This window comes from Stegostoma tigrinum, chromosome 10, assembly GCF_030684315.1.
Source record: "Stegostoma tigrinum isolate sSteTig4 chromosome 10, sSteTig4.hap1, whole genome shotgun sequence".
Taxonomy (NCBI): domain Eukaryota; kingdom Metazoa; phylum Chordata; class Chondrichthyes; order Orectolobiformes; family Stegostomatidae; genus Stegostoma; species Stegostoma tigrinum.
In genome coordinates, this window is record NC_081363.1 from 9,782,530 (window position 1) to 9,806,265 (window position 23,736).

At 43.2% G+C, this 23,736-nt stretch overlaps 1 protein-coding gene across 14 annotated transcripts in view; it reads left to right on the forward strand.

Annotated features, from left to right (window-relative positions):
• ston2 (stonin 2) overlaps nt 1-23,736 on the forward strand; it is a 156,255-nt gene that overhangs the window by 107,977 nt on the left and 24,542 nt on the right. The window contains exon 1 of one of the 14 annotated variants that reach the window (XM_048537240.2): nt 19,936-20,094. The exons of the other annotated variants lie outside the window; for them this stretch is intronic. The gene's annotated coding sequence lies outside the window, so the exon portion shown is untranslated. Of the gene's footprint in view, nt 1-19,935; nt 20,095-23,736 lie in introns of those variants that run through there. 14 annotated transcript variants of the gene reach the window in all.

Below are 23,736 nucleotides of genomic sequence, written 5' to 3' on the forward strand. Positions count from 1 at the left end.
GAGGTTAAGGCAGAGGCTCCAAAAAAATCTTCTGGATCCACTAGGGCAAACAGCTTGGGAGGCCTTGGCTTTTTTAACAAAATAGCCTGAGTTGGTGTAGTCAGCTCTCTCAGATTAGGATTTTTGGGTTTTGGTTTTTTGGTAGCATCAGAAGCTGCTGGGGTCTCACCCAAGTTGGAGGCTTCAGTAAATGTCTCTTGGCAGCTACTCTCTCTGAATTTTTTCTTGATGTTGTTTTTCTCCTGGATTGAAGAACTGTGAGAGAAAATCTGTCTGAATTTTCCTTTTTGCCAAAGGGTTTGTTTATGGAATGTTATTATATTAGAATTGTTAATTGATAATAATTATTGTATTTACTATTCAGTTAAGTTTTCCAATAGAGTTGTTATTCCAAGCTCTTCTTTCTGTTGTTTGTATTTTACCTATAGTGCTTAAATAAATTTGCTTTTGCTTAATGTTGAGAAGTTTGACCAGTCACACTGCACCAGGAACACAGCACTTCACATTTGCCTTTAAAATAAGAAAAATATTTTGAGGGGGTCTGGTCTGGTCTATATATAACAAATTGGGGGCTCTTGTTGGGATCAAAATTTCTGATTCCAGGTAGAGTTTAGGATTGTTGGATTCAAAGGTGACGAGTGCTAAATGTTAGTGTCTTTTGTTTTGGGTGTTGAATTCACATGGCTTAAATAGGGTGTGCCTTGTGTAGTAATGGCTCTTCAATCACTAAGAATTTTCTGGGGATAGAAGAAAGTGATTACAGAAAGTGAGCAAGGAAAAGCTGTTGGACTTGGCAAACAAGCTAGAATAGGGGTTGCCTTTGTCTGTGTGAAAAGGCGAGATAATTGCAGCAATAGTCCAACATTTATGATTGTGGGAAATGCCATCAGAATCTTTGGTAATGACTAAAAGTCAATTGCAAATGAAGCAGCTTGAACATGAAAAGGAAATGAAAAAGTTTGAATTACAATTAAAAGCAGAGGCAAAAGAAATGGAAAGAATAGCCCCAGCACAGGTAAAAGAAAAGGAGGGGAATGCCCTAGCAGAAGAAAAGAAGAAAGAGATAGAAGAAAACCAGGAGGAGAGTTGAACTTCAGAAGTTGGCTATTAGAGAGGAAAGCCACCTTTAAAAGGGTTGAGGTGAAGCTAGAAGGTAGGCATAGTGATGAGGATAGTAATGATGAGTGAACAAATCGTAGCCAAATGCCTCGTGGGGATCTGTTTAAACATGTCCAAGCATTGTCTGAATGTGACAAAGTGGCTCAACAAATGAAATGACTGGTGACCACTTGGGCATTGTTGATCCAAACAAAGTTGGTAGGTAGAGTGAGTGAAGTATTTGTATCTCTATCAGAAGAAGTATCTGAGGACTAAAATGAGGTGAAAAATGCCATCTTAAGCGCCTGCAGACAATGTTTCAGGATTCTAAGCAGGGACCACTGTTAAGCATACATTCAGTTTGAAAGGATTGAACACAGTAATTTTGAAAGGTGGATAAGGGGATTGAAAAAGATCAAACATATGCTGCTTTTAAAGAGACGATTACTTTGGAGGAGTTTAAAACTTTACTTCCTGATGTAGCGAGAATTCATGTGGAGGAGCAAAGAGCTAAAACTGCAAGATTAACAGCAGAAGTGGCTGATGATTATGAGTTGGCTCATAAATCAAAGTTTGGCTGCCGACATCAATTTCAATTGACAAAAAGTGAGGTCCTCAGGTGGTAAAAGAAAAGGAGATCTCATTGAAGACAATAAAGAACGTTGACCACAGGATAAAAAAGAAACCCATGAGTGGGAAAGAGAAGTACAAAACCTCAGGTGTTTTCACTGCAATAAAGTAGGCCACATGAAGCTGGAGGGTTCGTGGTTTAGAAAAAGCACAGGGAAGATAGATGTGGGAAAATGGAATAAGCAAGAGTTTTGTTGAAGTGATAAAGGAAAACCCAGGGGACGCTAAAAAGCTGCACCAGAATGTACAACCTGGTCAGGGGTTGTTTGAGAATAAAGTGTCAGATTTCCTCAAACTATTTACTTGTGAGGGTAAGGTTTATTTGCATATGCCAGGGGGAGCACATAAAGAAATTAAAATTATAAGAGATATGGGAGCTTGTCAATCTTTGGTGAGAGGTCAGGTGATATGTAATTCACAGAGTATTGCCAGAAAAAAATGGTAATATGTGAAATTCATGGCGAGAAGTGCTTCATTATACAAAGCAAGGTTGAAGTATCCGATTAAAAGTGGAGAAGTGGTAGTAGGCGTACTGTAGAAACTCTCTACTCCAGGAATATAGTCTGTCCTTGGTAATGATATAGCTGGATCACACATGAGAGTGGTGCCTACTGTGGTTGAAAAGCCATGAGAACATCAGGCAACTGAGGTATTACCGGAAGCCTATCCTGCGATTTTTCCTGACGGTGTAATAACAAGATCGTAAAGCCACAGGTTGAAGCAGGAGGAGAAATCAAAGAATATAGATAAGGAAGTTGAAATTCAATTACCAGACACTATGTTTGATTAAATGGTTGAGAAAAATCAAGAACAAATGGAGTACTAATAATGTTCAACTCCACTTCCCTGCCATTTTCCCCATAACCCTGATTACCTTGCTTTGGTAATACTCAGCCTTTGTTGAGACTGGTTCATTCAGTATACCAGAAGAAATTCCTCCACATCTCTGTCTTGAATGTGCTATATACATGTCCTGTAGGAATTTTGTATGTTTCAGTGAGGTCACCTCTTGTTTTTTCATATTCTGTATTCCAATGAGTTCAGGTTTAAACTACTCAACGTATCCTCATATGATAGTCCCTGTGTACTTAATATCAACCTAGTGAACCTTCTCTGGACTGCCTCCAATGCCGATACATCTTTCCTTAAAAACGGGCTCAAAGCTGTTCACAGTACTTCAGCTGCGTACTGACAATTGCTCATTCAGTCTTAGCAAAATCTCTACTTTTATTTTCCATTCCTTTAGAAATAAAGGCCAGCCAGCAATGCTCACATCTGACAAATGAAGGTTCCATTTACCTTCCCTTTTACCACTTAAATTGGATGCTACCTTTTGTGATTCATGGACTAGGACTCCCAAATCCCTTTGTGCTGTAGCATTCTGCAGTCTTTCTCCATTTAAATAATATTCAGCTCCTCTGTTCTTCCTGCCAGATAGCATAATCTGACAATCCCCCACATTATATTCCACTGGCCACTTTTTGGAGTTGGCCTAGAAGTCTTCAGCATTAACTCTGGACCCCATGAAGTCTCATGGCTTCAGCCAAACATGAGCAAGGAAATTGCCTGCTAATAATTTGTCCTTGGTAATGATATAGCTGGATCACACATGGGAGTGATGCCTACTGTATCATCCTCCCTTGGTTGATGAATCAGTACGTCTCCAGGGTGAACAATATTTGGAGGAAGCACTGAGGGTGGCAAGTGTGCTCTGGGATGGAAATTTCAATGACCACCACCAAGAGTGGCTTGGCAGTAGAACGACAATAAATTGGTTGGGTCCTAAAGGACATAGCTGCTAGACTGGGTCTGCAGCAGGTGGTGAGGGAACCAACAAGATGTATAAACATACTTGACCTCATCCTTACTAATCTGACAGTATTGGTAAGAGCGACCACCACAGTCATTGTGGAGACAAAGTCCTGCCTTCACATTGACATCAACCTCCATTGTGTTGTGTGATTGTGTGGCATTTTCACCATGCTTTGGACAGACTTTGAACAGATCTATCAACTTAAGACTGGGCATCCATGAGGCGCAGTGTGCCTTGACAGTGGCAGAATTGTTCTCCAACATAATCTGTGACCCCATGGCCTGGCATATCTCCCACTCAGTCATTACTTTCAAGTCAGAGGATCAACATTGGTTCAATGAAGAGTGCAGGAGGGCATGCCAAAAGCAGTGCCAGGCATACCTAAATATGAGGTATCAATCTTGTAAAGCTATCAAACAGGACTACTTGTGTGTCAAAGCAGCAAGTTATACACAGAGCTATGTGATAATATAGCTAACAGATCAGATCTAAGCTCTGCAGTCCTGTGAATGGTATGAATGGTGGTGGATAATTAAACAACTCACTGGAGGAGAAGGATCTACAGATATCCCCATCGTCAATGTTGGAAGAAACCAACACAACAGTGCAAAAGATAAGGCTGAAGTATTCACAGCAATCTCCCGTCAGAAGCACCAAATGGAAGATCCATTGGACATCCTCCAGCCAGCCCCAGCAATACAGATACCAGTCTTCTGCCAATTCAGTTCACTGCATGGGATATCAAGAAATGATTGAAGGCTCTGTATACTGCAAAGGCTATGCGTCCTGACAACATTCGCGCAATAGTACCGAGGACTTGTGGTCTAGGACTTGGGACTCCCCTAATCAAGCTCTTAAAGTACAGTTACATTACTAGCATCTACCCCACAGTGTGGAAAATTGTTGCCAGGTATGTCCTGCACATAAAAAGCAGGATAAAGCCAACCCAGCCAATTCTTCATTTCTGAAGAAGGGTCTAGGCCCGAAACGTCAGCTTTCCTGCTCTTCTGATGCTGCTTGGGCCGCTGTGTTCATCCAGCTCTACACCTTGCTACCTCAGCCAATTTTGGTTTTCTTGACACTAATTGGACTATACCAATTTAAAGTCTTGTCATTTGGTATGAAAAATGTGGCAGCCACATTTCAAAGACTAAACAATAAAGTCATTTCTGGACTACCCAATTGTGTGGTGTACGTCAACGACCTGGTGATAAGAGGGTGACTTGTAGACTCATTGCTTGAAGCACAATTGCTGTTTCCTTCCGTCGTAATGAAAAGCGTGCAATGCAGTTGAAAACGACAGCTGCCACACCTGAGTGGGGAATAGAGAGAGAAAGAGAGGGTGGTGGCTTGATTATGAGCAGTGTGAGGCCCTTCAAAGAGCAATAGCATTACACATGCAGCCATACAATACAAGTGAGAGCCAGCTGCGAGAACTAGATGCTGTACATGAACCTTTTCTTGTTAACGTGTTGCTTGACAAATTCATGCAACATCAGGAACCAATCTCACCAATGGCTATGTTGCACAACCAATGTCTTGCAGCCTAGAAAGATGCATCCTAATTGTCAATGTTGCAGTCTCCTTTCAAATTCCCACAACTTGCACTGCCACAGAAGCTGCTCACACCTGGACCTCATGTAGCACTCAGGATGGCTAGGCTCTATATCTTCAAAGTTGTAGTTGCTACTGAAAAGATATTAGCTCACACAACCAATGATGAAAAGTGAAGGAGAGAGATAATGGGAACTGCAGATGCTGGAGATTCCAAGATAATAAAATGTGAGGCTGGATGAACACAGCAGGCCAAGCAGCATCTCAGGAGCACAAAAGCTGACGTTTCGGGCCTTGGCCGGATGAAAAGTGAATGTATGTGTGCAAATATGAGAACAAAGCCATGCCGATATGCTGTCTGAGAGTCTTCCTTCCCCCTCGCTATGTCAGCCATGATTGAATGGCAGAGCAGATCTGATTGGCTGAAAGGCCTACTGCACCTATATCTTGTGGTCTTATATTTAGTTCTGAGCTCTGAGCTCCGCAGCTGGGGTGAAGGGAGCCTGCCCTTAATGTGGAGGTCTTTGGTCTTGGAACTTTGGTCAAGTAACGCTGAGGACATTTGTGATAGTGGCCCAGGCATGCTGAGTGTACCTCATCTTGAGGTAGGGGCATCATCCTTCAATTGAGCTCCTACAGAGCTTAAGATCGACAGACAGTGATGTAAGGTCCTGTCACCTCTGGAGTGTTCTGAGGGGACACCTCTGAAGGACCTATATGTGATTCCTCCTTGGCACGGGCATAATGGGAACTGCAGATGCTGGAGAATCCAAGATAACAAAGTGTGAAGCTGGATGAACACAGCAGGCCAAGCAGCATCTCAGGAGCACCAAAGCTGATGTTTCGGGCCTAGACCCTTCATCAGAGAGGGGGATGGGGAGAGGGAACTGGAATAAATAGGGAGAGAGGGGGAGGCGGACCGAAGATGGAGAGTAAAGAAGATAGGTGGAGAGAGTATAGGTGGGGAGGTAGGGAGGGGATAGGTCAGTCCAGGGAAGACGGACAGGTCAAGGAGGTGGGATGAGGTTAGTAGGTAGGTGGGGGTGCGGCTTGGGGTGGGAGGAAGGGATGGGTGAGAGGAAGAACCGGTTAGGGAGGCAGAGACAGGTTGGACTGGTTTTGGGATGCAGTGGGTGGAGGGGAAGAGCTGGGCTGGTTGTGTGGTGCAGTGGGGGGGAGGGGACGAACTGGGCTGGTTTAGGGATGCAGTAGGGCCCTACTGCATCCCTAAACCAGCCCAGTTCGTCCCCTCCCCCCCCACTGCACCACACAACCAGCCCAGCTCTTCCCCTCCACCCACTGCATCCCAAAACCAGTCCAACCTGTCTCTGCCTCCCTAACCGGTTCTTCCTCTCACCCATCCCTTCCTCCCACCCCAAGCCGCACCCCCACCTACCTACTAACCTCATCCCACCTCCTTGACCTGTCCGTCTTCCCTGGACTGACCTATCCCCTCCCTACCTCCCCACCTATACTCCCTCCACCTATCTTCTTTTCTCTCCATCTTCGGTCCGCCTCCCCCTCTCTCTCTATTTATTCCAGAACCCTCACCCCATCCCCCTCTCTGATGAAGGGTCTAGGCCCGAAACGTCAGCTTTTGTGCTCCTGAGATGCTGCTTGGCCTGCTGTGTTCATCCAGCCTCACATTTTATTATCTTGGAATTCTCCAGCATCTGCAGTTCCCATTATCTCCAAAGTTGAGCCACCCACTTTCTTGAAGACTCCATGGACTGCTCCCTGACCATAAATGCCCAACCCACCCTCCCCACTCAGCTGCTGTCCCCATTGCACCCTGACTGATAAACCTGTAATCTCTTCACTCCTTGCATTTGACCTGTAGGACTGATTGCAGTTCAAGGATTGGCCACAAAGACATGAATCCCCAGATCCTAAAGGATCAAGTGTCTCAAAACAACCACTGATTTTCAAGTCAGGAATTGAAGTCATCTGGTTTCTTGGAGAAGGAGAAGAGTATTGGAATTGTATAGAAAGGAAGAAAGTTGCGCAAATAATGAGGTGCAAATCATAGAAATAAAGTAGTTGCGGCTCATTAGCAAGATTCTGAACTCATCACTTAAACTTTAAGGGGAAAATGGTAAACATTTCTCTCTCCATCAAGCTTCTTGAGGTATTTTCCCACATTTCTCATTACTCAAACTGCTCAAGAGTAGAAAAATTTGCCTCTTGTATTTTGTAAACCGGAAGTCTAGATCGAACCGTTGAATGTTTTGACTAATTTTCACTGCTGTTGCACTGTGCTGCAAATTTATTTGCACACTTTGCATGCTTTACATTAAAAGGCACAAAATTGAAATATTGTTCCTGACCAAAAGAGTCAACTTTTTTTTTCTAAGGAGGTTCAAAATTGGAGCTGTGGAATTTTTGGCCATTTTCAACAACCAATGAAAAAGGCTTTTAAAATCAGAATCTTATTACTGATGGTGGTTGCAATTTTTTTCAAAATATTATTTTCATGTTGCAATAAAGGTTGCTATTAATGCTGCTTAGAAGAAAGACACAAGATTGCACTACCAGATTCATTGCTCTTCTAAATATCAATCATTTCTCAATTTCAAAAACTTGTGTTCATGGGCCAGTATTGGGCGCTTGTCACTGTATTGGATTGTAATGGATACTTTTCATTGTGTAGCCACCATGGCAACTGCAATAAGTAAAACACTTGGTCATTCTAACAGATAGGTTTTAACCTGCTTATGAATAGGTGAGACAGATGCGGTTAATATTGCACATTCCAGAATGTCGCCAGAAGCCTGGTAAAAATAGAGATTGAGTGACAGTGCAGCTGTCTGAGAACAAAACTTGTTTGTCTGGATTCTGTGTGCTCTAAGCCTAACTAATGAAGCAAACAGGTGAAAGCCAACAAACCATTTCTTTATTGGACAAAAGTAATTGTCTGAGAAACTCATAAAAGTGGCAGTATAAATTTTCATTAACAATTACATCCTTGGTACAATAATCAGTATCAAATCTCTGATGATAGCTGCCATTCGGAAAGATTTGACTTTATTGTCTTTTGATAATCACTGTTCTAGGTTTTAAACCTCTAAAACTGTAAATCTGAAATATCACTGTTCTAAGAGATATACCCTTGTAATTTATTTTCCTTCTCTTCGCTGATTCTATGAAGGTGGAGAAGTGACTCTAAGTACCTATTCTGACAGAGTATTGAACACATGTACCAGATACATGTGAATAATGATCAATCTCACATAAAAGTCAAAAGTCAATCTTTGTGCACAAACACAGGAAGCTGACAGTTGCTTTCAGTGGTGTGCCATTAGATTTCTTTGCCAAAAATCGGGGTAGACTTGCACATGAGATATAAAAGAAATTTATTTTGGCCAAGCGTCAATCTGAAAAAATCTGGACCCTTTGTACCTGGTTGCAGCTGGTCAATTTTTAAAATTTATTCATTTACGGGATGAGGGCATCGCTGGCTAGGCAGCATTTATCACCCATTCCTAATTGCCCAGAGGGCATTTAAGAGTCAGCCACATTGCTGTGGGTCTGAAGTCACATGTAGGCCAGACCAGGTAAAGATAGCAGAATTATGAGGAAGAGGAGAGGCAGCAAACTGAGGAAGCTCCATGTAGGACAACAAGGTGTACAGCTGGATGAACACAGCAGGCTGAGCAGCAACAGAGGAGCAGGAAAGCTGATGTTTCGGGTCTAGACCCTTTTTCAGAAATGGGGGAGGGAAAGGGGATTCTGAAATAAATAGGGAGAAAGGGGGAGGCGGATAGAAGATGGAGAAAGGAGAAGATAGGTTGAAGATCGATTGAAAGCCAATTGATTTTAAATCTGATGGTTTTGATAACCTTGGACCAATGCTATTGTAAGAAAATTGATGCCATCCAAGAAATAGGAGAGGGTTTTTGACAATTGGTGTGAGTGAGTCGCCATTTGAGAAATAAGCATCCAGCTCTCACAAGAAATCACTAAACCCTCGAAGAAGGCACGATCTATCTATAAAAGGTACCACAGCACTTAAAACTAAGAGTCCTCACAGAAGACTTCACAGAGGAAACATCCCTGTCAGCTGGATCAGTGAAAGAAAGGCTTTTATGACTCGAGAACAGCAGAAGAAAGACATGTACACTTTGAGAGACTAAGTTTTAATTTATTTTTTATTACTTGGGTTTATATAAGTGGAACTTGTGCTTATTGGAACAGCATATCAGTAGAATTTAGTTCAGCTAGGGAATAGTAGTAGTTAAGGGGGAAATTGTCTGGTTTGTTAATAATTTTGTTAATATGTTCACTGTTAGAGTTAAATAAATAAGTTGTTACCTGTTACTTATAAAGTGAAATATCGGGGATTTTCTTTCATTTAACCACTCTTTTTAATAGGTTATAAAGGTGAGGAGAGCCCTTCTCTGGGTGTTTCAGTTCAATTATTAGAAGGAAACCTCTAATCCTGCCATAACAAACTGGGGGCTTGTATTTCAGTTTAATTTATCAGAGGGACTCAACCTCCTGCTTTTTAACAAGTGGCTAAATCGTCACTTTTTATTCCAGGTTTTCATTGAATTCAAATTTCACCATCCACCATGGTGGAATTTGAACTTATATCCCTCCAGGCCAGACAGGATAAACCCAAAGTTACTACGGGGAGCAAAGGAAGAGATTGCGTCTTTGGCGATAATCGTTGCATCCTCTCTGTCCGCTGGAGTAGTACCAGATGATTGGAGGGTGGCAAATGTTCTTGCTTTGTTCAAGAAAGGGAATACTGATAATCTTGGGAATTACAGACCAGTCAGTCTTACTTCTGTGGAGGACAAATTATTGGAGAGGATTCTAAGAAGATTCCAAGTATTTATGATTATTTGGAAAAGCACCGTTTGATTAAAAGACAGTCAACATGGCTTTATGAGGGGCAGATCATGCCTCACAAACCTTACTGAATTCTTTGAGGAAGTGACAAAATACATTGAAGGTAGTGCAGTGGATGTAGCCTATATGGATTCTGGCAAGGCATTTGATAAGGTTCTCCATGGTAGGCTCATTCAGAAAATAAGGAGGCATGGGATCCAGGGAAATTTGGCTGTCTGGATACAGAATTGGGTGTCCAATGGAAGACAGAAGGTGGTAGGGTATGGAACATATTCAGCTTGGAACTCGGCGGCTAGTGGTGTTCCACGGGGATCTGTTCTGGGACTTCTGCTCCTTGTGATCTTTATAAAGGAGTTGGATGAGGAAGTGGAAGGTTGGGTTAGTAAGTTTGCCTATGATACAAAGGTTAGTGGAATTGCGGATGGCGTGGAGGGCTATTGTAGTTTGCAATGGGACAGTGACAGGATGCAGAGCTGGGCAAAGAAGTGGCACATGGAATTCAACCCAGAAAAGTGTGAAGTGATCAGAGATAATGGGAACTGCAGATGCTGGAGAATCCAAGATAACAAAGTGTGAAGCTGGATGAACACAGCAGGCCAAGCAGCATCTCAGGAGCACAAAAGCTGATGTTTCGGGCCTAGACCCTTCATCGGAGAGGGGGAGGCAGACCGAAGATGGATACAGGAGAAGGTAGGGAGGGGATAGGTCAGTCCGGGAAGACGGACAGGTCAAGGAGGCGGGATGAGGTTAGTAGGTGGAAAATGGAGGTGCGGCTTGAGGTGGGAGGAGGGGATAGGTGAGATGAGGTTAGGGAGGTGGGGACGAGCTGGGCTGGTTTTGGGATGCAGTGGGGGAGGGGGAGATTTTGAAGCTTGTGAAGTCCACATTCATACCATGGGCTGTAGGGTTCCCAAGCGGAATATGAGTTGCTGTTCCTGCAACCTTCGGGTGGCATCATTGTGGCACTGCAGGAGGCCCATGATGGACATGTCGTCTGAGGAATGGGAGGGGGAGTTAAAATGGTTTGCGACTGGGAGGTGCAGTTGTTTATTGCGAACCGAGCGGAAGTGTTCTGCAAAGCGGTCCCCAAGCCTCCGCTTGGTTTCCCCAATGTAGAGGAAGCCACACCGGGTACAGTGGATACAGTATACTACATTGGCAGATGTGCAGGTGAACATCTGCTTAACATGGAAAGTCATCTTGGGGTGTGGGATGGGGGTGAGGGAGGAGGTGTGGGGGCAAGTGTAGCACTTCCTGCGGTTGCAAGGGAAGGTGCCGGGTGTGGTGGGGTTGGAGGGGAGTGTGGAGCAGACAAGGCAGTCACAGAGAGAGTGGTCTCTCCGGAAGGCAGACAAGGGTGTGGATGGAAAAATGTTTTGGGTGGTATGGTCGGATTGTAGTTGGCGCAAGTGTCGGAGGATGATGCATTGTATCCGGAGGTTGGTGGGGTGGTATGTGGGGACGAGAGGGATTCTGTTTGGGTGGTTATTGCGGGGTTGGGGTGTGAGGGATGTGTCACGGGAAATGCGGGAGGCACGGTCAAGGGCGTTCTCGACCACTACGGGGGTAAGTGGCGGTCCTTGAAGAACGTGACCATTGGGGGTGTGCGGGAGTGGAATGCCTCATCCTGGGAGCAGATGCAGCAGAAGCGAAGCAATTGGGAATAGGGGATGGAATTTTTGCAGGAGGGTGGATGGGAGGAGGTGTATTCTAGCTAGCTGTGGGAGTCGGTGGGCTTGAAATGGACATTGGTTTCTAGCTGGTTGCCTGAGATGGAGACAGAGAGGTCCAGGAAGGTGACGGATGTGTTGGAGATGGCCCATGTGAAGTGATTCATTTTTGAAGGTTGAATTTGAATGCAGAATAGAGGGTTAATGGCAGGATTCTTGGCAGGGTGGAGGAACAGAGGAATCTTGGGGTCCACATCCATAGATCCCTCAAAGTTGCACCCAAGTTGATAGGATTGTAAAGAAGGTGTATGGTGTATTGTCTTTCGTTGGCATGGGAATTGAGTTTAAGAGCCACATGGTTACACTGCAGCTCTATAAAGCCCTGTTTAGGCCACACTTGGAATATTGTGTTCAGTTCTGGTCACCTCATTATAGGAAAGATGTGGAAACTTTAGAGAGGGTGCAGAGGAGATTTACCAGGATTCTGCCTGGACTGGAGGGTAGGTCTTATGAGGAAAGGTTGAGGGAGATAGGACTTTTCTCATTGGTGCAAAGAAGGATGAGAGGTGACTCGATAGAGGTGTACAAGATGATGACAGGCAGTGAATGCAGATCTTTAAATATTTTTAAGGCAGAGCTCAATAGATTCATACTTACCAAGGTGATGATAGATTATTGGGGAATTGTTGGAATGTGGAGTTGAGTTTGAAATCAAATCAACCATGATGTTATTGAATGGTGGAGCAAGGTTGAAAGGCCAAGTAGCCTACTGTCATCCTTTGTTCATATGTTAACCATCTACCACCCTTCACCCTAGCTGTTCTTGTACTTGCATTGAACAATTCCTCCTTTAACTCAACTCATTTCCTCCATGGTCCCAAACTATGCTCTTTTCGTGGGATATATGGAACCTTTCCTCGTTGCAGTCCTACTCAGGCATTTTCCCTTGTTGACTTATCCCTGGTATGTTGTCAACTATATCCTGGTCTAACTTTGAGCGAGAAGATTTCGTCAACTTTTGCATCCAACTTCTACGCTTTTCTGCGATTTGTATGATTCATCTTTAACTCTTCACTTTCCCCTTTTGGCATCTTAGCCTCTGTCCTGAAATGGGGACAATCAAATGGGGACATTTTCACGACCTACAGTCAGACTACACTGCCAAAAAGCTCTTTCCCTCCCACCCCTGTCCACTTTCCGCAAGGACTGTTCACACCATGACTCCCTTGTCAGCTCCTCACTCCCCACCAACCACTCTGCCACGTCCAGTACCTTTCCCTGCAACCAGAGGAGATGTTGCACCTGCCCCGACACCTCCCCTCTCACCTCCATCCAAGGACCTAAACAAATCTTCCAAATCCAGCAGAGATTCATTTGTACTTCATCTATCCTGATCTACTGTATCCATTGCTCCCGATGTGGTCTCTTCTATATCGGGGAGATCAAAAGCAGACTCGGGGACTGGTTCGAAGAGCACCTGCTTTCTGCATACACCAACCAACTCGATCGCCTGGTTGACATCCACTTTAACCCCATCTCCCACTCCCTTGGTGACATGTCCATCCTTGGTCTCTTCCACTGTCAGAGTGAGGCCAGAAGACCAAAAGACATAGGAGTGGTAGTAAGACCATTGGGCCCATCGAGTCCATTCCGCCATTTAATCATGGCTGATGGGCAATTCAGCTCCACTTCCCTGCACCCTCCCCATAGCCCTTGATTCCTTGTGAGATCAAGAATTTATCAATCTCCGCCTTGAAGACTTTAACATCCTGGCCTCCACTGCTCTCTGTGGCAATGAATTCCACAGGCCTACCACTCTGTGGCTGAAGAAATGTCTCTTCATTTCCATTTTAAATTTACCCCCTCTAATTTTCGGGCTGTGCCCACGGGTTCTAGTCTCCCTGCCTCATGGAAACAACTTCTCAGCGTCCACCCTTTCTAAGCCATGCATTATCTTGTAAGTTTCTATTAGATCTCCCCTCAACCTCCTAAACTCCAATGAATACAATCTCAGGATTCTCAGCCATTCATCGTACATTAAACCTACCATTCCAGGGACCATCTGTGTGAATCTCCGCTGGACATGCTCCAGCACCAGTATGTCCTTCCTGAGGTGTGGGGCCCAAAATTGGACAAGGTATTCTAAATGGAGCCTAACTAGAGCTTTATAAAATCTCAGAAGCACATCACTGCTTTTATATTCCAACCCTCTTGAGATAAACGACAACATTACATTAGTTTTCTTAATCATGGACTCTACCTGCAAGTTAACCTTTAGAGAATCCTGCACCAACACTCCCAGATCCCTTTGTACTTCTGCTTTACAAATTTTCTCACCATTTATTAAATAGTCCATGCCTGTATTCTTTTTTCCAAAGTGCAAAACTTTGCATTTGCTTACATTGAATTTCATTAGCCATTTCCGGACCACACTCCTAAACTGTCTTAAATCTTTCTGCAGCCTCCCCACCTCCTCAGTACTACCTATCTTCGTATCATCGGCAAACTTCGCCAGAATGCCCCCAGTCCCTTCATCCAAATCATTAATATATAAGGTGAACAGCTGCAGCCCCAACACTGAACTCTGCGGGACACCACTTGTCACCGGTTGCCATTCCGAAAAAGAGCCTTTTATCCCAACTCTCTGCTTTCTGTCAGACAGCCAATCCTCAATCCAAGCCAGTAGCTCACCTTGAACACCTTGGGCCCTCACCTTACTCAGCAGCCTCCCGTGAGGCCTTTTAGAAGTCTAGATAGATAACACCCACTGGGTTTCTCTTGTCTAACATACTTGTTACCTCTTCAAAGAATTCTAACAGGTTTGTCAGGCACGACCTCCCCTTACTAAGTCCATGCTGACTTGTTCTAACCCGACCCTGCACTTCCAAGAATTTAGAAATCTCATCCTTAACAATGGATTCTAGAATTTTACCAACAGCCGAGGTTAGGCTAATCGGCCTGTAGTTTTCCATCTTTTGTCTTGATCCTTTCTTAAACAAGGGGGTTACAACAGCAATTTTCCAATCATCTGGGACTTTCCTTGACTCCAGTGAGTTTTGAAAGATCACAACCAAAGCCTCCGTTATTTCCTCAGCCACCTCCCTCAGAACTCTAGGATGTAGCCCATTGGGGCCAGGACATTTATCAATTTTTAGACCTTTTTAGCTTTTCTAACACTTTCTCTTTTGTAATGCTGACCATACTCAACTCTGTCCCCTAACTCTGCTTAATTGTTGGGATACTACTCATGTCTTCCACTGTGAAGACTGACGTAAAGTACTTATTAAGTTCTTCAGCTATTTCCTTGTCTTCCATCACTAGCCTTCCAGTGTCAATTTGGAGCAGACCAATGTCTACTTTTACCTCTTGTTTGTTTCTTATGTATTGAAAGAAACTTTTACTATCATTTCTAATATTACTTGCTAGCCTACCTTCATATTTGATCCTCTCCTTCCTTATTTCTCTCTTTGATATCCTCTGTTTGTTTTTGTAGACTTTCCAATCTTCTGATTTCCCAGTGCTCTCGGACACATTATAGGCTGTCTCTTTTTCTTTGATACATTTCCTGACTTCATGGCTGTCTAATTCCTCTTCCCCCCCCCCCCCCCCCCAACCCCTGCGGATAATCTTTCTTTTCTTTGGGATGACCTCTGTACTGTGTCCTCAATTACTCAATTACACCCAGAAACACCTGCCACTGCTGCTCCACTGTCTTCCCCGCCAGGCTTCACTTGCAGTCGATTTTCGTCAGTTCCTCTCTCGTGCCCCTGTAATTACCTTTATTTAACTGTAACACCATTACATCCAATTTTGCCTTCTCTCTTTCAAACTGCAGACTGACATCTACCATATTATGATCGCTGCCTCCTAATTGTTCCCTTACTGTAAGATCTTTTATAAAGTCAGGCTTATTACATAGCACTAAGTCCAGAATAGCCTGCTCCCTTGTGGGCTCCATTACAAGCTGTTCCAAAAAGCCACCCTGCAAACATTCCATGAATTCCCTTTCTTTGGATCCACCAGCAACATTATTCACCCAGTCCACCTGCATATTGGAGTCCCCCATGATCACTGTGACCTTGCCTTTCTGACATGCCCTATCTATGTCCCAGTGCATCTTGCGCCCTGGTCCTGATCACTGTTAGGTGGTCTGTACATAACTCCCATTATGGTTTATTTTGCCTTTGTGGTTCCTCAACTCCACCCACACAGACTCCACATCTTCTGACCCTAGGTCATTCAGTGCCGTAGATTTAATTTCATTCTTAACTAACAAGGCAACTCCACCCCCTCTGCCCACCTCCCTGTCTTTTTGATACGTTGTAATTCCTTGGATGTTTAACTGCCAGTCCTGAACTCCCTGCAACCATGTCTCTGTGATGCCTACCACATCATCATCATTCAGGATGATTTGTGCTGTTAATTCATCTGTTGCGAATACTATGAGCATTTAGATACAATGCCTTAATGCTAACTTCCTTATTATTAGAGATATTGGAAACCTCAAGATGTCCTAAGTTGTCCTTCCTTTTAGCTGTATTCCCAGCCTGCCTCGAGATTAAACCCACCTGTACACATGCTAAGCTGCTGCTTTCCATTTAACTCCATACTCCCTGTAACTTCCCTTTCCCCCGACTCAGAAGTTTAAAGTCCTACTGACCACCCTATTAATCCTTTTCGCGAGAACACTGGTGTTCCAGATTGGTTCAAGTGGAGACTGTCCCAACGGTACAGATCCACCCCCCGGTTCCATAACTGATGCCAATGCCCCATGAAATGGAATCCCTCTTGCCCACACCAATCCCTTAGCCACGTGCTTACTTCCCTAACTTTCTTATCCCTATGCCAATTGGCACGAGGCTCAGGCACTAATCCGGAGATTATGACCCTTGAGGATCTGTCCTTCAATTTCTTTCCTAGTGCTTGATAATCCCTGAACAGGTCCTCTACCCTACCTTTGCCTATGTTGTTAGTCCCAACATGGACCACAACAACTGGATCCTCCCCCTCCCGCTCCAATATCCTTTCAATCCGGTCAGAGATGTCCCGCACCCTGGCACCGGGCAGGCAACACACCATGCGGGACTGCCGATCCGGCTGGCATAGTACACTATCTGTCCCCCTAATTATAGAATCCCCTATAACAGCTACCTGTCTTTTTGGTCCCCACTCTTGTATGGCCTTTTGCACCACAGTGCCGTGGTCAAGTGGCTCATCCTGTCCACAGCCCTTTCCCCCATTTGTACAGGGAGCAAGAATCTCATACCCCTCTGAAGAAGGGTCTAGGCCCGAAGCGTCAGCTTTTGTGCTCCTGAGATGCTGCTGGGCCTGCTGTGTTCATCCAGCCTCACATTTTATTATCTTGGATTCTCCAGCATCTGCAGTTCCCATTATCACAAGAATCTCATACCTGTTGGATAAGGTCAAGGGCTGAGGTTCCTGCACTCCTGAACTCGGAATCCCCCTACCTGCCTCACTTACAGTCACACCCTGTTGTCCCTGAACACTTGTTGAATTTGAATTACTTAATCTACCAGGTGTGACTGCCGAATGTAAACTGGAGGTACAACACCTGATATTTCACCTCAGGAGCCAATGGCCTGAATGTTGACTTCACCAACTTCAAAATCTCTCCACCCCAACCTGTCTATCATCTGACTCACCTATTCACTCCACCCTCCCCACTGACAACAACAATAACCCCCTACCTGCATCTGCCTATCTCCATCCCACCTACCTTCCACCCAGCCCCACCCCTCTCCCTCTGTTTGTTTCTGGGCTCCCCTCCCCATTCCCAGTCCTGACAAAGGGTTTCAGATCATAACATTGACTTCCTTGCTTCTCAGATACTGTCTGGCCTGCTGTGCTTTACCAGCCCCACATTTACCGACTCAGCTTCCAGCATCTGCAGTCTTTACTGTCTCCACTATCAACTAATATTCACTAAAATCCTAAGCCCATTCACTTCCACTGCTTCCTCAATTACATTTCCTCACACCCTGCTTCCTGTAAGAAGTCTTTCTCCCACTCTCTCCATTTGTCATATATGTTTTGCTGATGCACTTCGATCTTAGCACATTTTCCTTAGTCAAAGATTTCCCATGTCATGATTGACAAGGTTGTTAACCATGATCATGTGATTTCTCAGTTTTTTTTTGTTGCCCCTCCTCTCCCCCAGAACCTAAACAGGATTCCCTTTGTCCTCACCATCCACCCCACCAGCCTCCATATTCAATGAATCATTCTCCACACTATGTTTGCTTGGCATTTTTATTTTCCACCTTTCCCCCAATGTCTTTGTCTTCAGTCTACTGTATTGTTCTGATGGAGCCTCAATATAAACGTTATCTAATCTGTTCAAGCTCAAAGTACGTCTCATCTCTCAATCAGGAACTTTTATAACCTTCCAGACTTGGGACCTCACCACTAAGAACAGTTTTCCCTCCCTACCCTTATATGCTTCCCGGAGGGACCACTCTCTCCATGACTCCCTTGTCCGCTCCACACTCCCCTCTAGTCCCACCACACGAGACACTTTTACGTGCAACCGCAGGAAGTGCTACACCTTCCCCCTCACTCCCATTCCACGCCCCGAGAAGACTTTTCACATCCAGCAGATATTCACCTGCACATCTGCTAATATGGTGTACTGTATCTGCTGTTCCTATTATGGCCTCCTCTACATCGGGGAAACCAAGCGGAGGCTTAAGAACCACTTTGCAGAACACCTACCCTCAGTTTGCACTAAACAACTGCACCTCCCAGTCACAAACCATTTCAACTCCCCCTCCCATTTCTCAGACGACATGTCCATCCTGGGCCTCCTGCAGTGCCACAACGATGCGACCCGAAGGTTGCAGGAACAGCAACTCATTTCACTTGGGAACCCTGCAGTCCAATGGTATCAATGTGGACTTCACCAAGCTTCATAATCTCCCCTCCCCCCTACCACATCCCAAAACCAGCCCAGTTTATCCCCGCCTCCCTAACCAGTCCTTGCTCCCACCTATCCTCTCCTCAAGCCCCACCCTATCTCCTAGCTACTGGCCTCATCCTGCCCCTTTGACCTGTACGTCTTCCCTGGACTGACCTATCCCCTCTCTAACTCCCCACCAACACTCACTTTTACTAGCTCCATCCTCTTTGACCTGTCTCTCTCCTCTCCACGTATCTTCTCCTCTATCCATCTTCTGTCTGCCTCCCCCTCTCTCCCCATTTATTTCAGAACCCTCTTCTCTTCCCCCATTTATGAAGAATGGTCTCGGCCCGAAACGTCAGCTTTCCTGCTCCTCTGATGCTGCTTGGCCTGCTGTGTTCATCCAGTTCTACACTTTGTTATCTCATGACTATTTCTGCCTGGAGCCTTCTTTCTTTTACAGTCAATCCAGGCTAGTACCCTGAATGATAATGAACAGATTGCATTGTAGTTCTTTCCTTTATCAGTCTGTAAGGTTTAACTTCTAACAAAAATTACTCGTTTCCGCATCCAAAACTGTTAGAATCATAGATTGGATACAGTACCGAATGAGACTATTATGCTTTCTGGTTGCTAAAGTTCAAAATAATTACACCTCTAGACTCAAAATGATGGAGTTTCATTGGGCATATTTCTAGCAGTCTTCCCGGGGCTGATGGACAATAGCTTATTGTTCGGCACTTGACTGCAATGCATCAGTAATGTACCCCAGATGTATAGTCGCATAGTATTTGGTTCCAAGCTTTTGAAGACGAGTCCCACTGAAATTTATTTGTTTGCTGCATGTCAATTATATTTCGTAAATGGAAGGATTCTAACTAGCCATATAGAGGCTGTTCGGCCCATCATGTCCCTACCAACTCTCTGAAAATGTTAGTTAGCCCCATAACCGCTTAACCTCTTCCCCATAACCTGTATATTTTTGTTTTCAGATAGAATTTTTTTTTTAAATCTGAGTCTGTTTTCCTTGTTACTTTTTACTTTGTATATCATTGCTGAACATGAGCATACCATTTCTGTGAGGGACAGCATTAACAAAATAGGTTTTGTAGTGTGATTGCACAAATGATCATTTGTGTGGTGGATTCGAACTTCGTTAGCGAAATTGCAATTGGTTAAGATAATTTAAAGTAGTATGTGCACTGCCACTGGAAAGATGCAAGAAAACTAGTGAGAGTTGTTTTCTGTTTAAAGGTTTCTGGTTCTATAGTCTTAACATAGGAATAAATAGGTTGAAGTCTTGTAAATGTTAAACTCTGTTGTTCACCTTGTAAAGCTTTTTCATATATTGTGGGTGTGTCATGCCATATTGTGTCGTCTTTAAAATCTGTCTGACCTGAGCAGTTAAATGCCAGCCATGTCCCAGGCAGACGCAAGTCTTTTACATGCATGCAATGTGTATAACTCACCACATGATAAGAGAAACGATAGTGTCAGAAAGGATCTGCTGGGAAACAAACTACAGACTTGTGAAATCAGATCCTAACTTTGAATCCTGAGTAAGTACTTCAAACACTTTTTCCCAAAGAATTTTTTAACTGCTAAGCTTTTTTTGTAACCTGTGAACTAAATTTTGTTTTTATAGAAAGTTAGATCTTCAGGTTTGTTCAGAGTAGTAACCTGAGATTGGCATTTTAATTTTTCAGCTCATGTTAGCACGAGAAAAATGTTTGTTATTTTGACCTTTTTTACATTTATGTCAGTGGTCTACTAAAGTACAGGTGGTAATTTCTGCATTGTTCTGGTTCATCCGTGAGTTGTAAAATGATCTTTTAAAAATATCTGCTTGTTGCCTGTTTCAGTTTTTAGCTGTTTAAAGCAGAAATGAACAGCTTGTGCTTGCTGAGAGAATAGTGTAGCACAGAAGCAAACATTTAAATTGTTTTATGGGATTTGTGGAATATAAAAGATTTTTTCCGCATATTTATGGATTGTTTCAGTTTGGATACCTTTTGAAGAATGGACAAGCAAATGTTTGTGGGCTTCTGTAGGAGTTTTACTGAATTCGATGCTTTCTACAGATCTGAGTTTTGTGTATTCATGAGGTTGATGTATTAGCCAGCTGGAATGTTTAAAAGACTGGGAGAGACTGCAGCCTAATCTAGAAGAATTGAGTTGCTGATTTGTATTGCTGTCAGTGCTTAGCAACAGGTTTAGCTTCTTTTTTTTTGTTTAGTTCTGCTAGCTTGTTTAGAAACAGCTGAAAATTTCTTATCCAGTTATGCTTCAGTGCAGACATGTCATCTTTCAACTTCTGCAACTTAAAACTGTATTATTAAGGACTTAGGTAACACAGTGTGGAGCTGGAGGAACATAGCAGGCCAGGTAGCATCAGAGGAGCAGGAAAGCTGACATTTTGGGTCGGGACCCTTCTGCAGAAATGCTTCGCAGTGGGGTTATAACTCACTCAGAGATAATAAGAACGGCCAATGCTGGAGTCTGAGATACCACAGTGTGGAGCTGGAGGAACACAGCAGGCCAGGCAGCATTAAAGAAGCAGGAAAGCTAACATTTCGAATTGGGACGCTTCTTCAAAAAATTTCTGATGCCACCTGGCCTGCTGTATTCCTCTAGCTCCACACTGTGTTATCTCACACTCCAGCATCGGCAGTTCTTACTATCTCTGAATGCATTATTAAGGACTTATTACTCATTTTCTGTTGATTGTCACAACAGCTGTAGTTTATGATTATTGATTTTAAAAAATTTTGGTAAGTATTAACTGATGTCCATTTTCACTTTTTCATTACTGTTGGAATTATTTCACAACCATTTCTAGTTATCCTAATGAATTTGTAGTGTCATTTTCAAAGGGCAGCGCGTTTTCAGCAATGACTTTTGGTGCTGATCTTTTGAGATGTGTAGGAAAGATTACTTTCCTGATTCAATTTTTCCATAAAGAATGCCACAAAGTCTATATTGTTCATGCCACCTATAAATAATAAAGAGTACTTCCGTTGCATGATATATTTTTGGTTTTGTGGACGATGCCATGTTATATAGTCCAGTGTCTGGTAACAGACAGATGACTGTAGTCAAAGGAATCTCACCAAATTAAAACATTGCACAAGAATTTAATGCTGGATAATCTGAAGGTAGTGTAAAATGAAATGGGGAGTAATAAATATGACCACAATAGATATCTATCAGTAAAGTTGAAAAGGGTAACAATTTGGTGGGGTTAGAAATAATTTAACAAATATTTTTGCTCACTTATGCTGCAAGGCTAATTAAGTCTGACAAAATCCTGATTAATTTTTTTTATGATAAGAACATATTTGAAACATTTGGTGCATTAGATTGGAGAGAGTTTGAATGAGGGACATATGAGTTTGTTATTCTTAAGACTTTGCACAGACAGAATGAGTCAAATGGCTGCCTCCTGTGCTGTTGTGTTCTATGATCTTTATGATAAATTAGAAGAAGATTCTGAAGTTTTTATAAGAGGAAAGATGTTTGAGATTTAATGAACAAAATGATTCTTTCATTCTTCATTTCTCAATTGACTTGGCTGAGCCTGGTAAACTTTTGACATGTGATTTTGAGTATGAAGGTGTATTATTAAGATGTAGAAATTTTATTGTTGGGCTCCGAGAAAATGCAACAGATTATAACAGTTGTTTTGTTTGTTTAGTAATTTGTCTAACAGCACATTACAGTTGAGCATTACTGTAATGAGGATACATTTCACAAAATGATTGTTCAAAGTGCAGAAGTATCTTGAACATTTACATTGACATATTAAAATTCCAGCTGAGAGCCTTCCCATGGCCTAATGTATGATCTGGTGGCACTCGGTTCTGTAGGTAATCATTAATGTTACTTTGACTTTCTTCAAGCAAAAGGGACAGATATCCAGTTTCTGGCACTGGATGGAAGAAAATTACACAGGAAAGGATGTTGATATGGCTGCACGGTTGATATTCTGTGTGAAATTATAACTCTGAAAGCATAATTATTGAATTAATTGCTTTCTCCACCTTACCTAAACTTTTCAAATGAAATCTTTAGATCCTGCTGAGAAGCCAAGACCTCAGCTTTTGATTTTTATCCTTTAACTTCAATCAACATGTTTTCCCTATAAAACCAAGCAAGATTAGCAAGTAAAGACTTTCAGCCAAAGACCTAAATCTACAGAACGACATGCTTGTACATGTACAATGTGTAGGAGATGAAAGTGTTATAATGCTGCAAGTAGCTACTTCTACTGCTATATACTTTCATTAATCAATCTGTAAAACACCTTACCTTGAAGTGCTATGTCAGGATAAAACTCTTAAAATTTTAATAAATATATTTCAGTGGCCTTAGCACTTCTGATGTTATAAGCTAATTAAGTGAAAATAGCAAGAAATAGAATTAAATGCAACTAATTAAAACATAAAAAAGGTACAGAGAATACTGGAGAATCTCAGCAGGTTTGGGACCGTGTCTGGTGAGAGAAACAGAATTAACATTTCAAGTCCCGTATGACTCTTGTTCTGAACTGTTTGAGTTGAACAGTTCTGAAGAAGACTTATAACAGACTTGAAATGCTAATTCTGTTTCTGTTCCTGCACATGCTGCCAGACCTATTGAATTTCTCCAGTGTTAAACCGGTTGATGTGGTGTATATGGATTTCAGCAAGGCGTTCGATAAGGTTCCCCACAATAGACTATTTTACAAAATGCGGAGGAATGGAATTGTGGGAGACATAGCAGTTTGGATCGGAAATTGGCTTGCTGCAAGAAGACAGAGGGTGGTAGTTGATGGGAAATGTTCATCCTGGAGACCAGTTACTAGTGGTGTACCGCAAGGGTCGGTGTTGGGTCCACTGCTGTTTGTCATTTTTATAAATGACCTGGATGAGGGTGTAGAAGGATGGGTTAGTAAATTTGCAGACGACACTAAGGTCAGTGGAGTTGTGGATAGTGACGAAGGATGCTGTAGGTTGCAGAGAGACATAGATAAGCTGCAGAGCTGGGCTGAGAGGTGGCAAATGGAGTTTAATGCGGACAAGTGTGAGGTAATGCACTTTGATAGGAGTAACCAGAAGGCAAATTACAGGGCTAATGGTAAGATTCTTAGCAGTGTAGATGAGCAGAGAGATCTCGGTGTCCATGTACACAGATCCTTGAAAGTTGCCACCCAGGTTGACAGG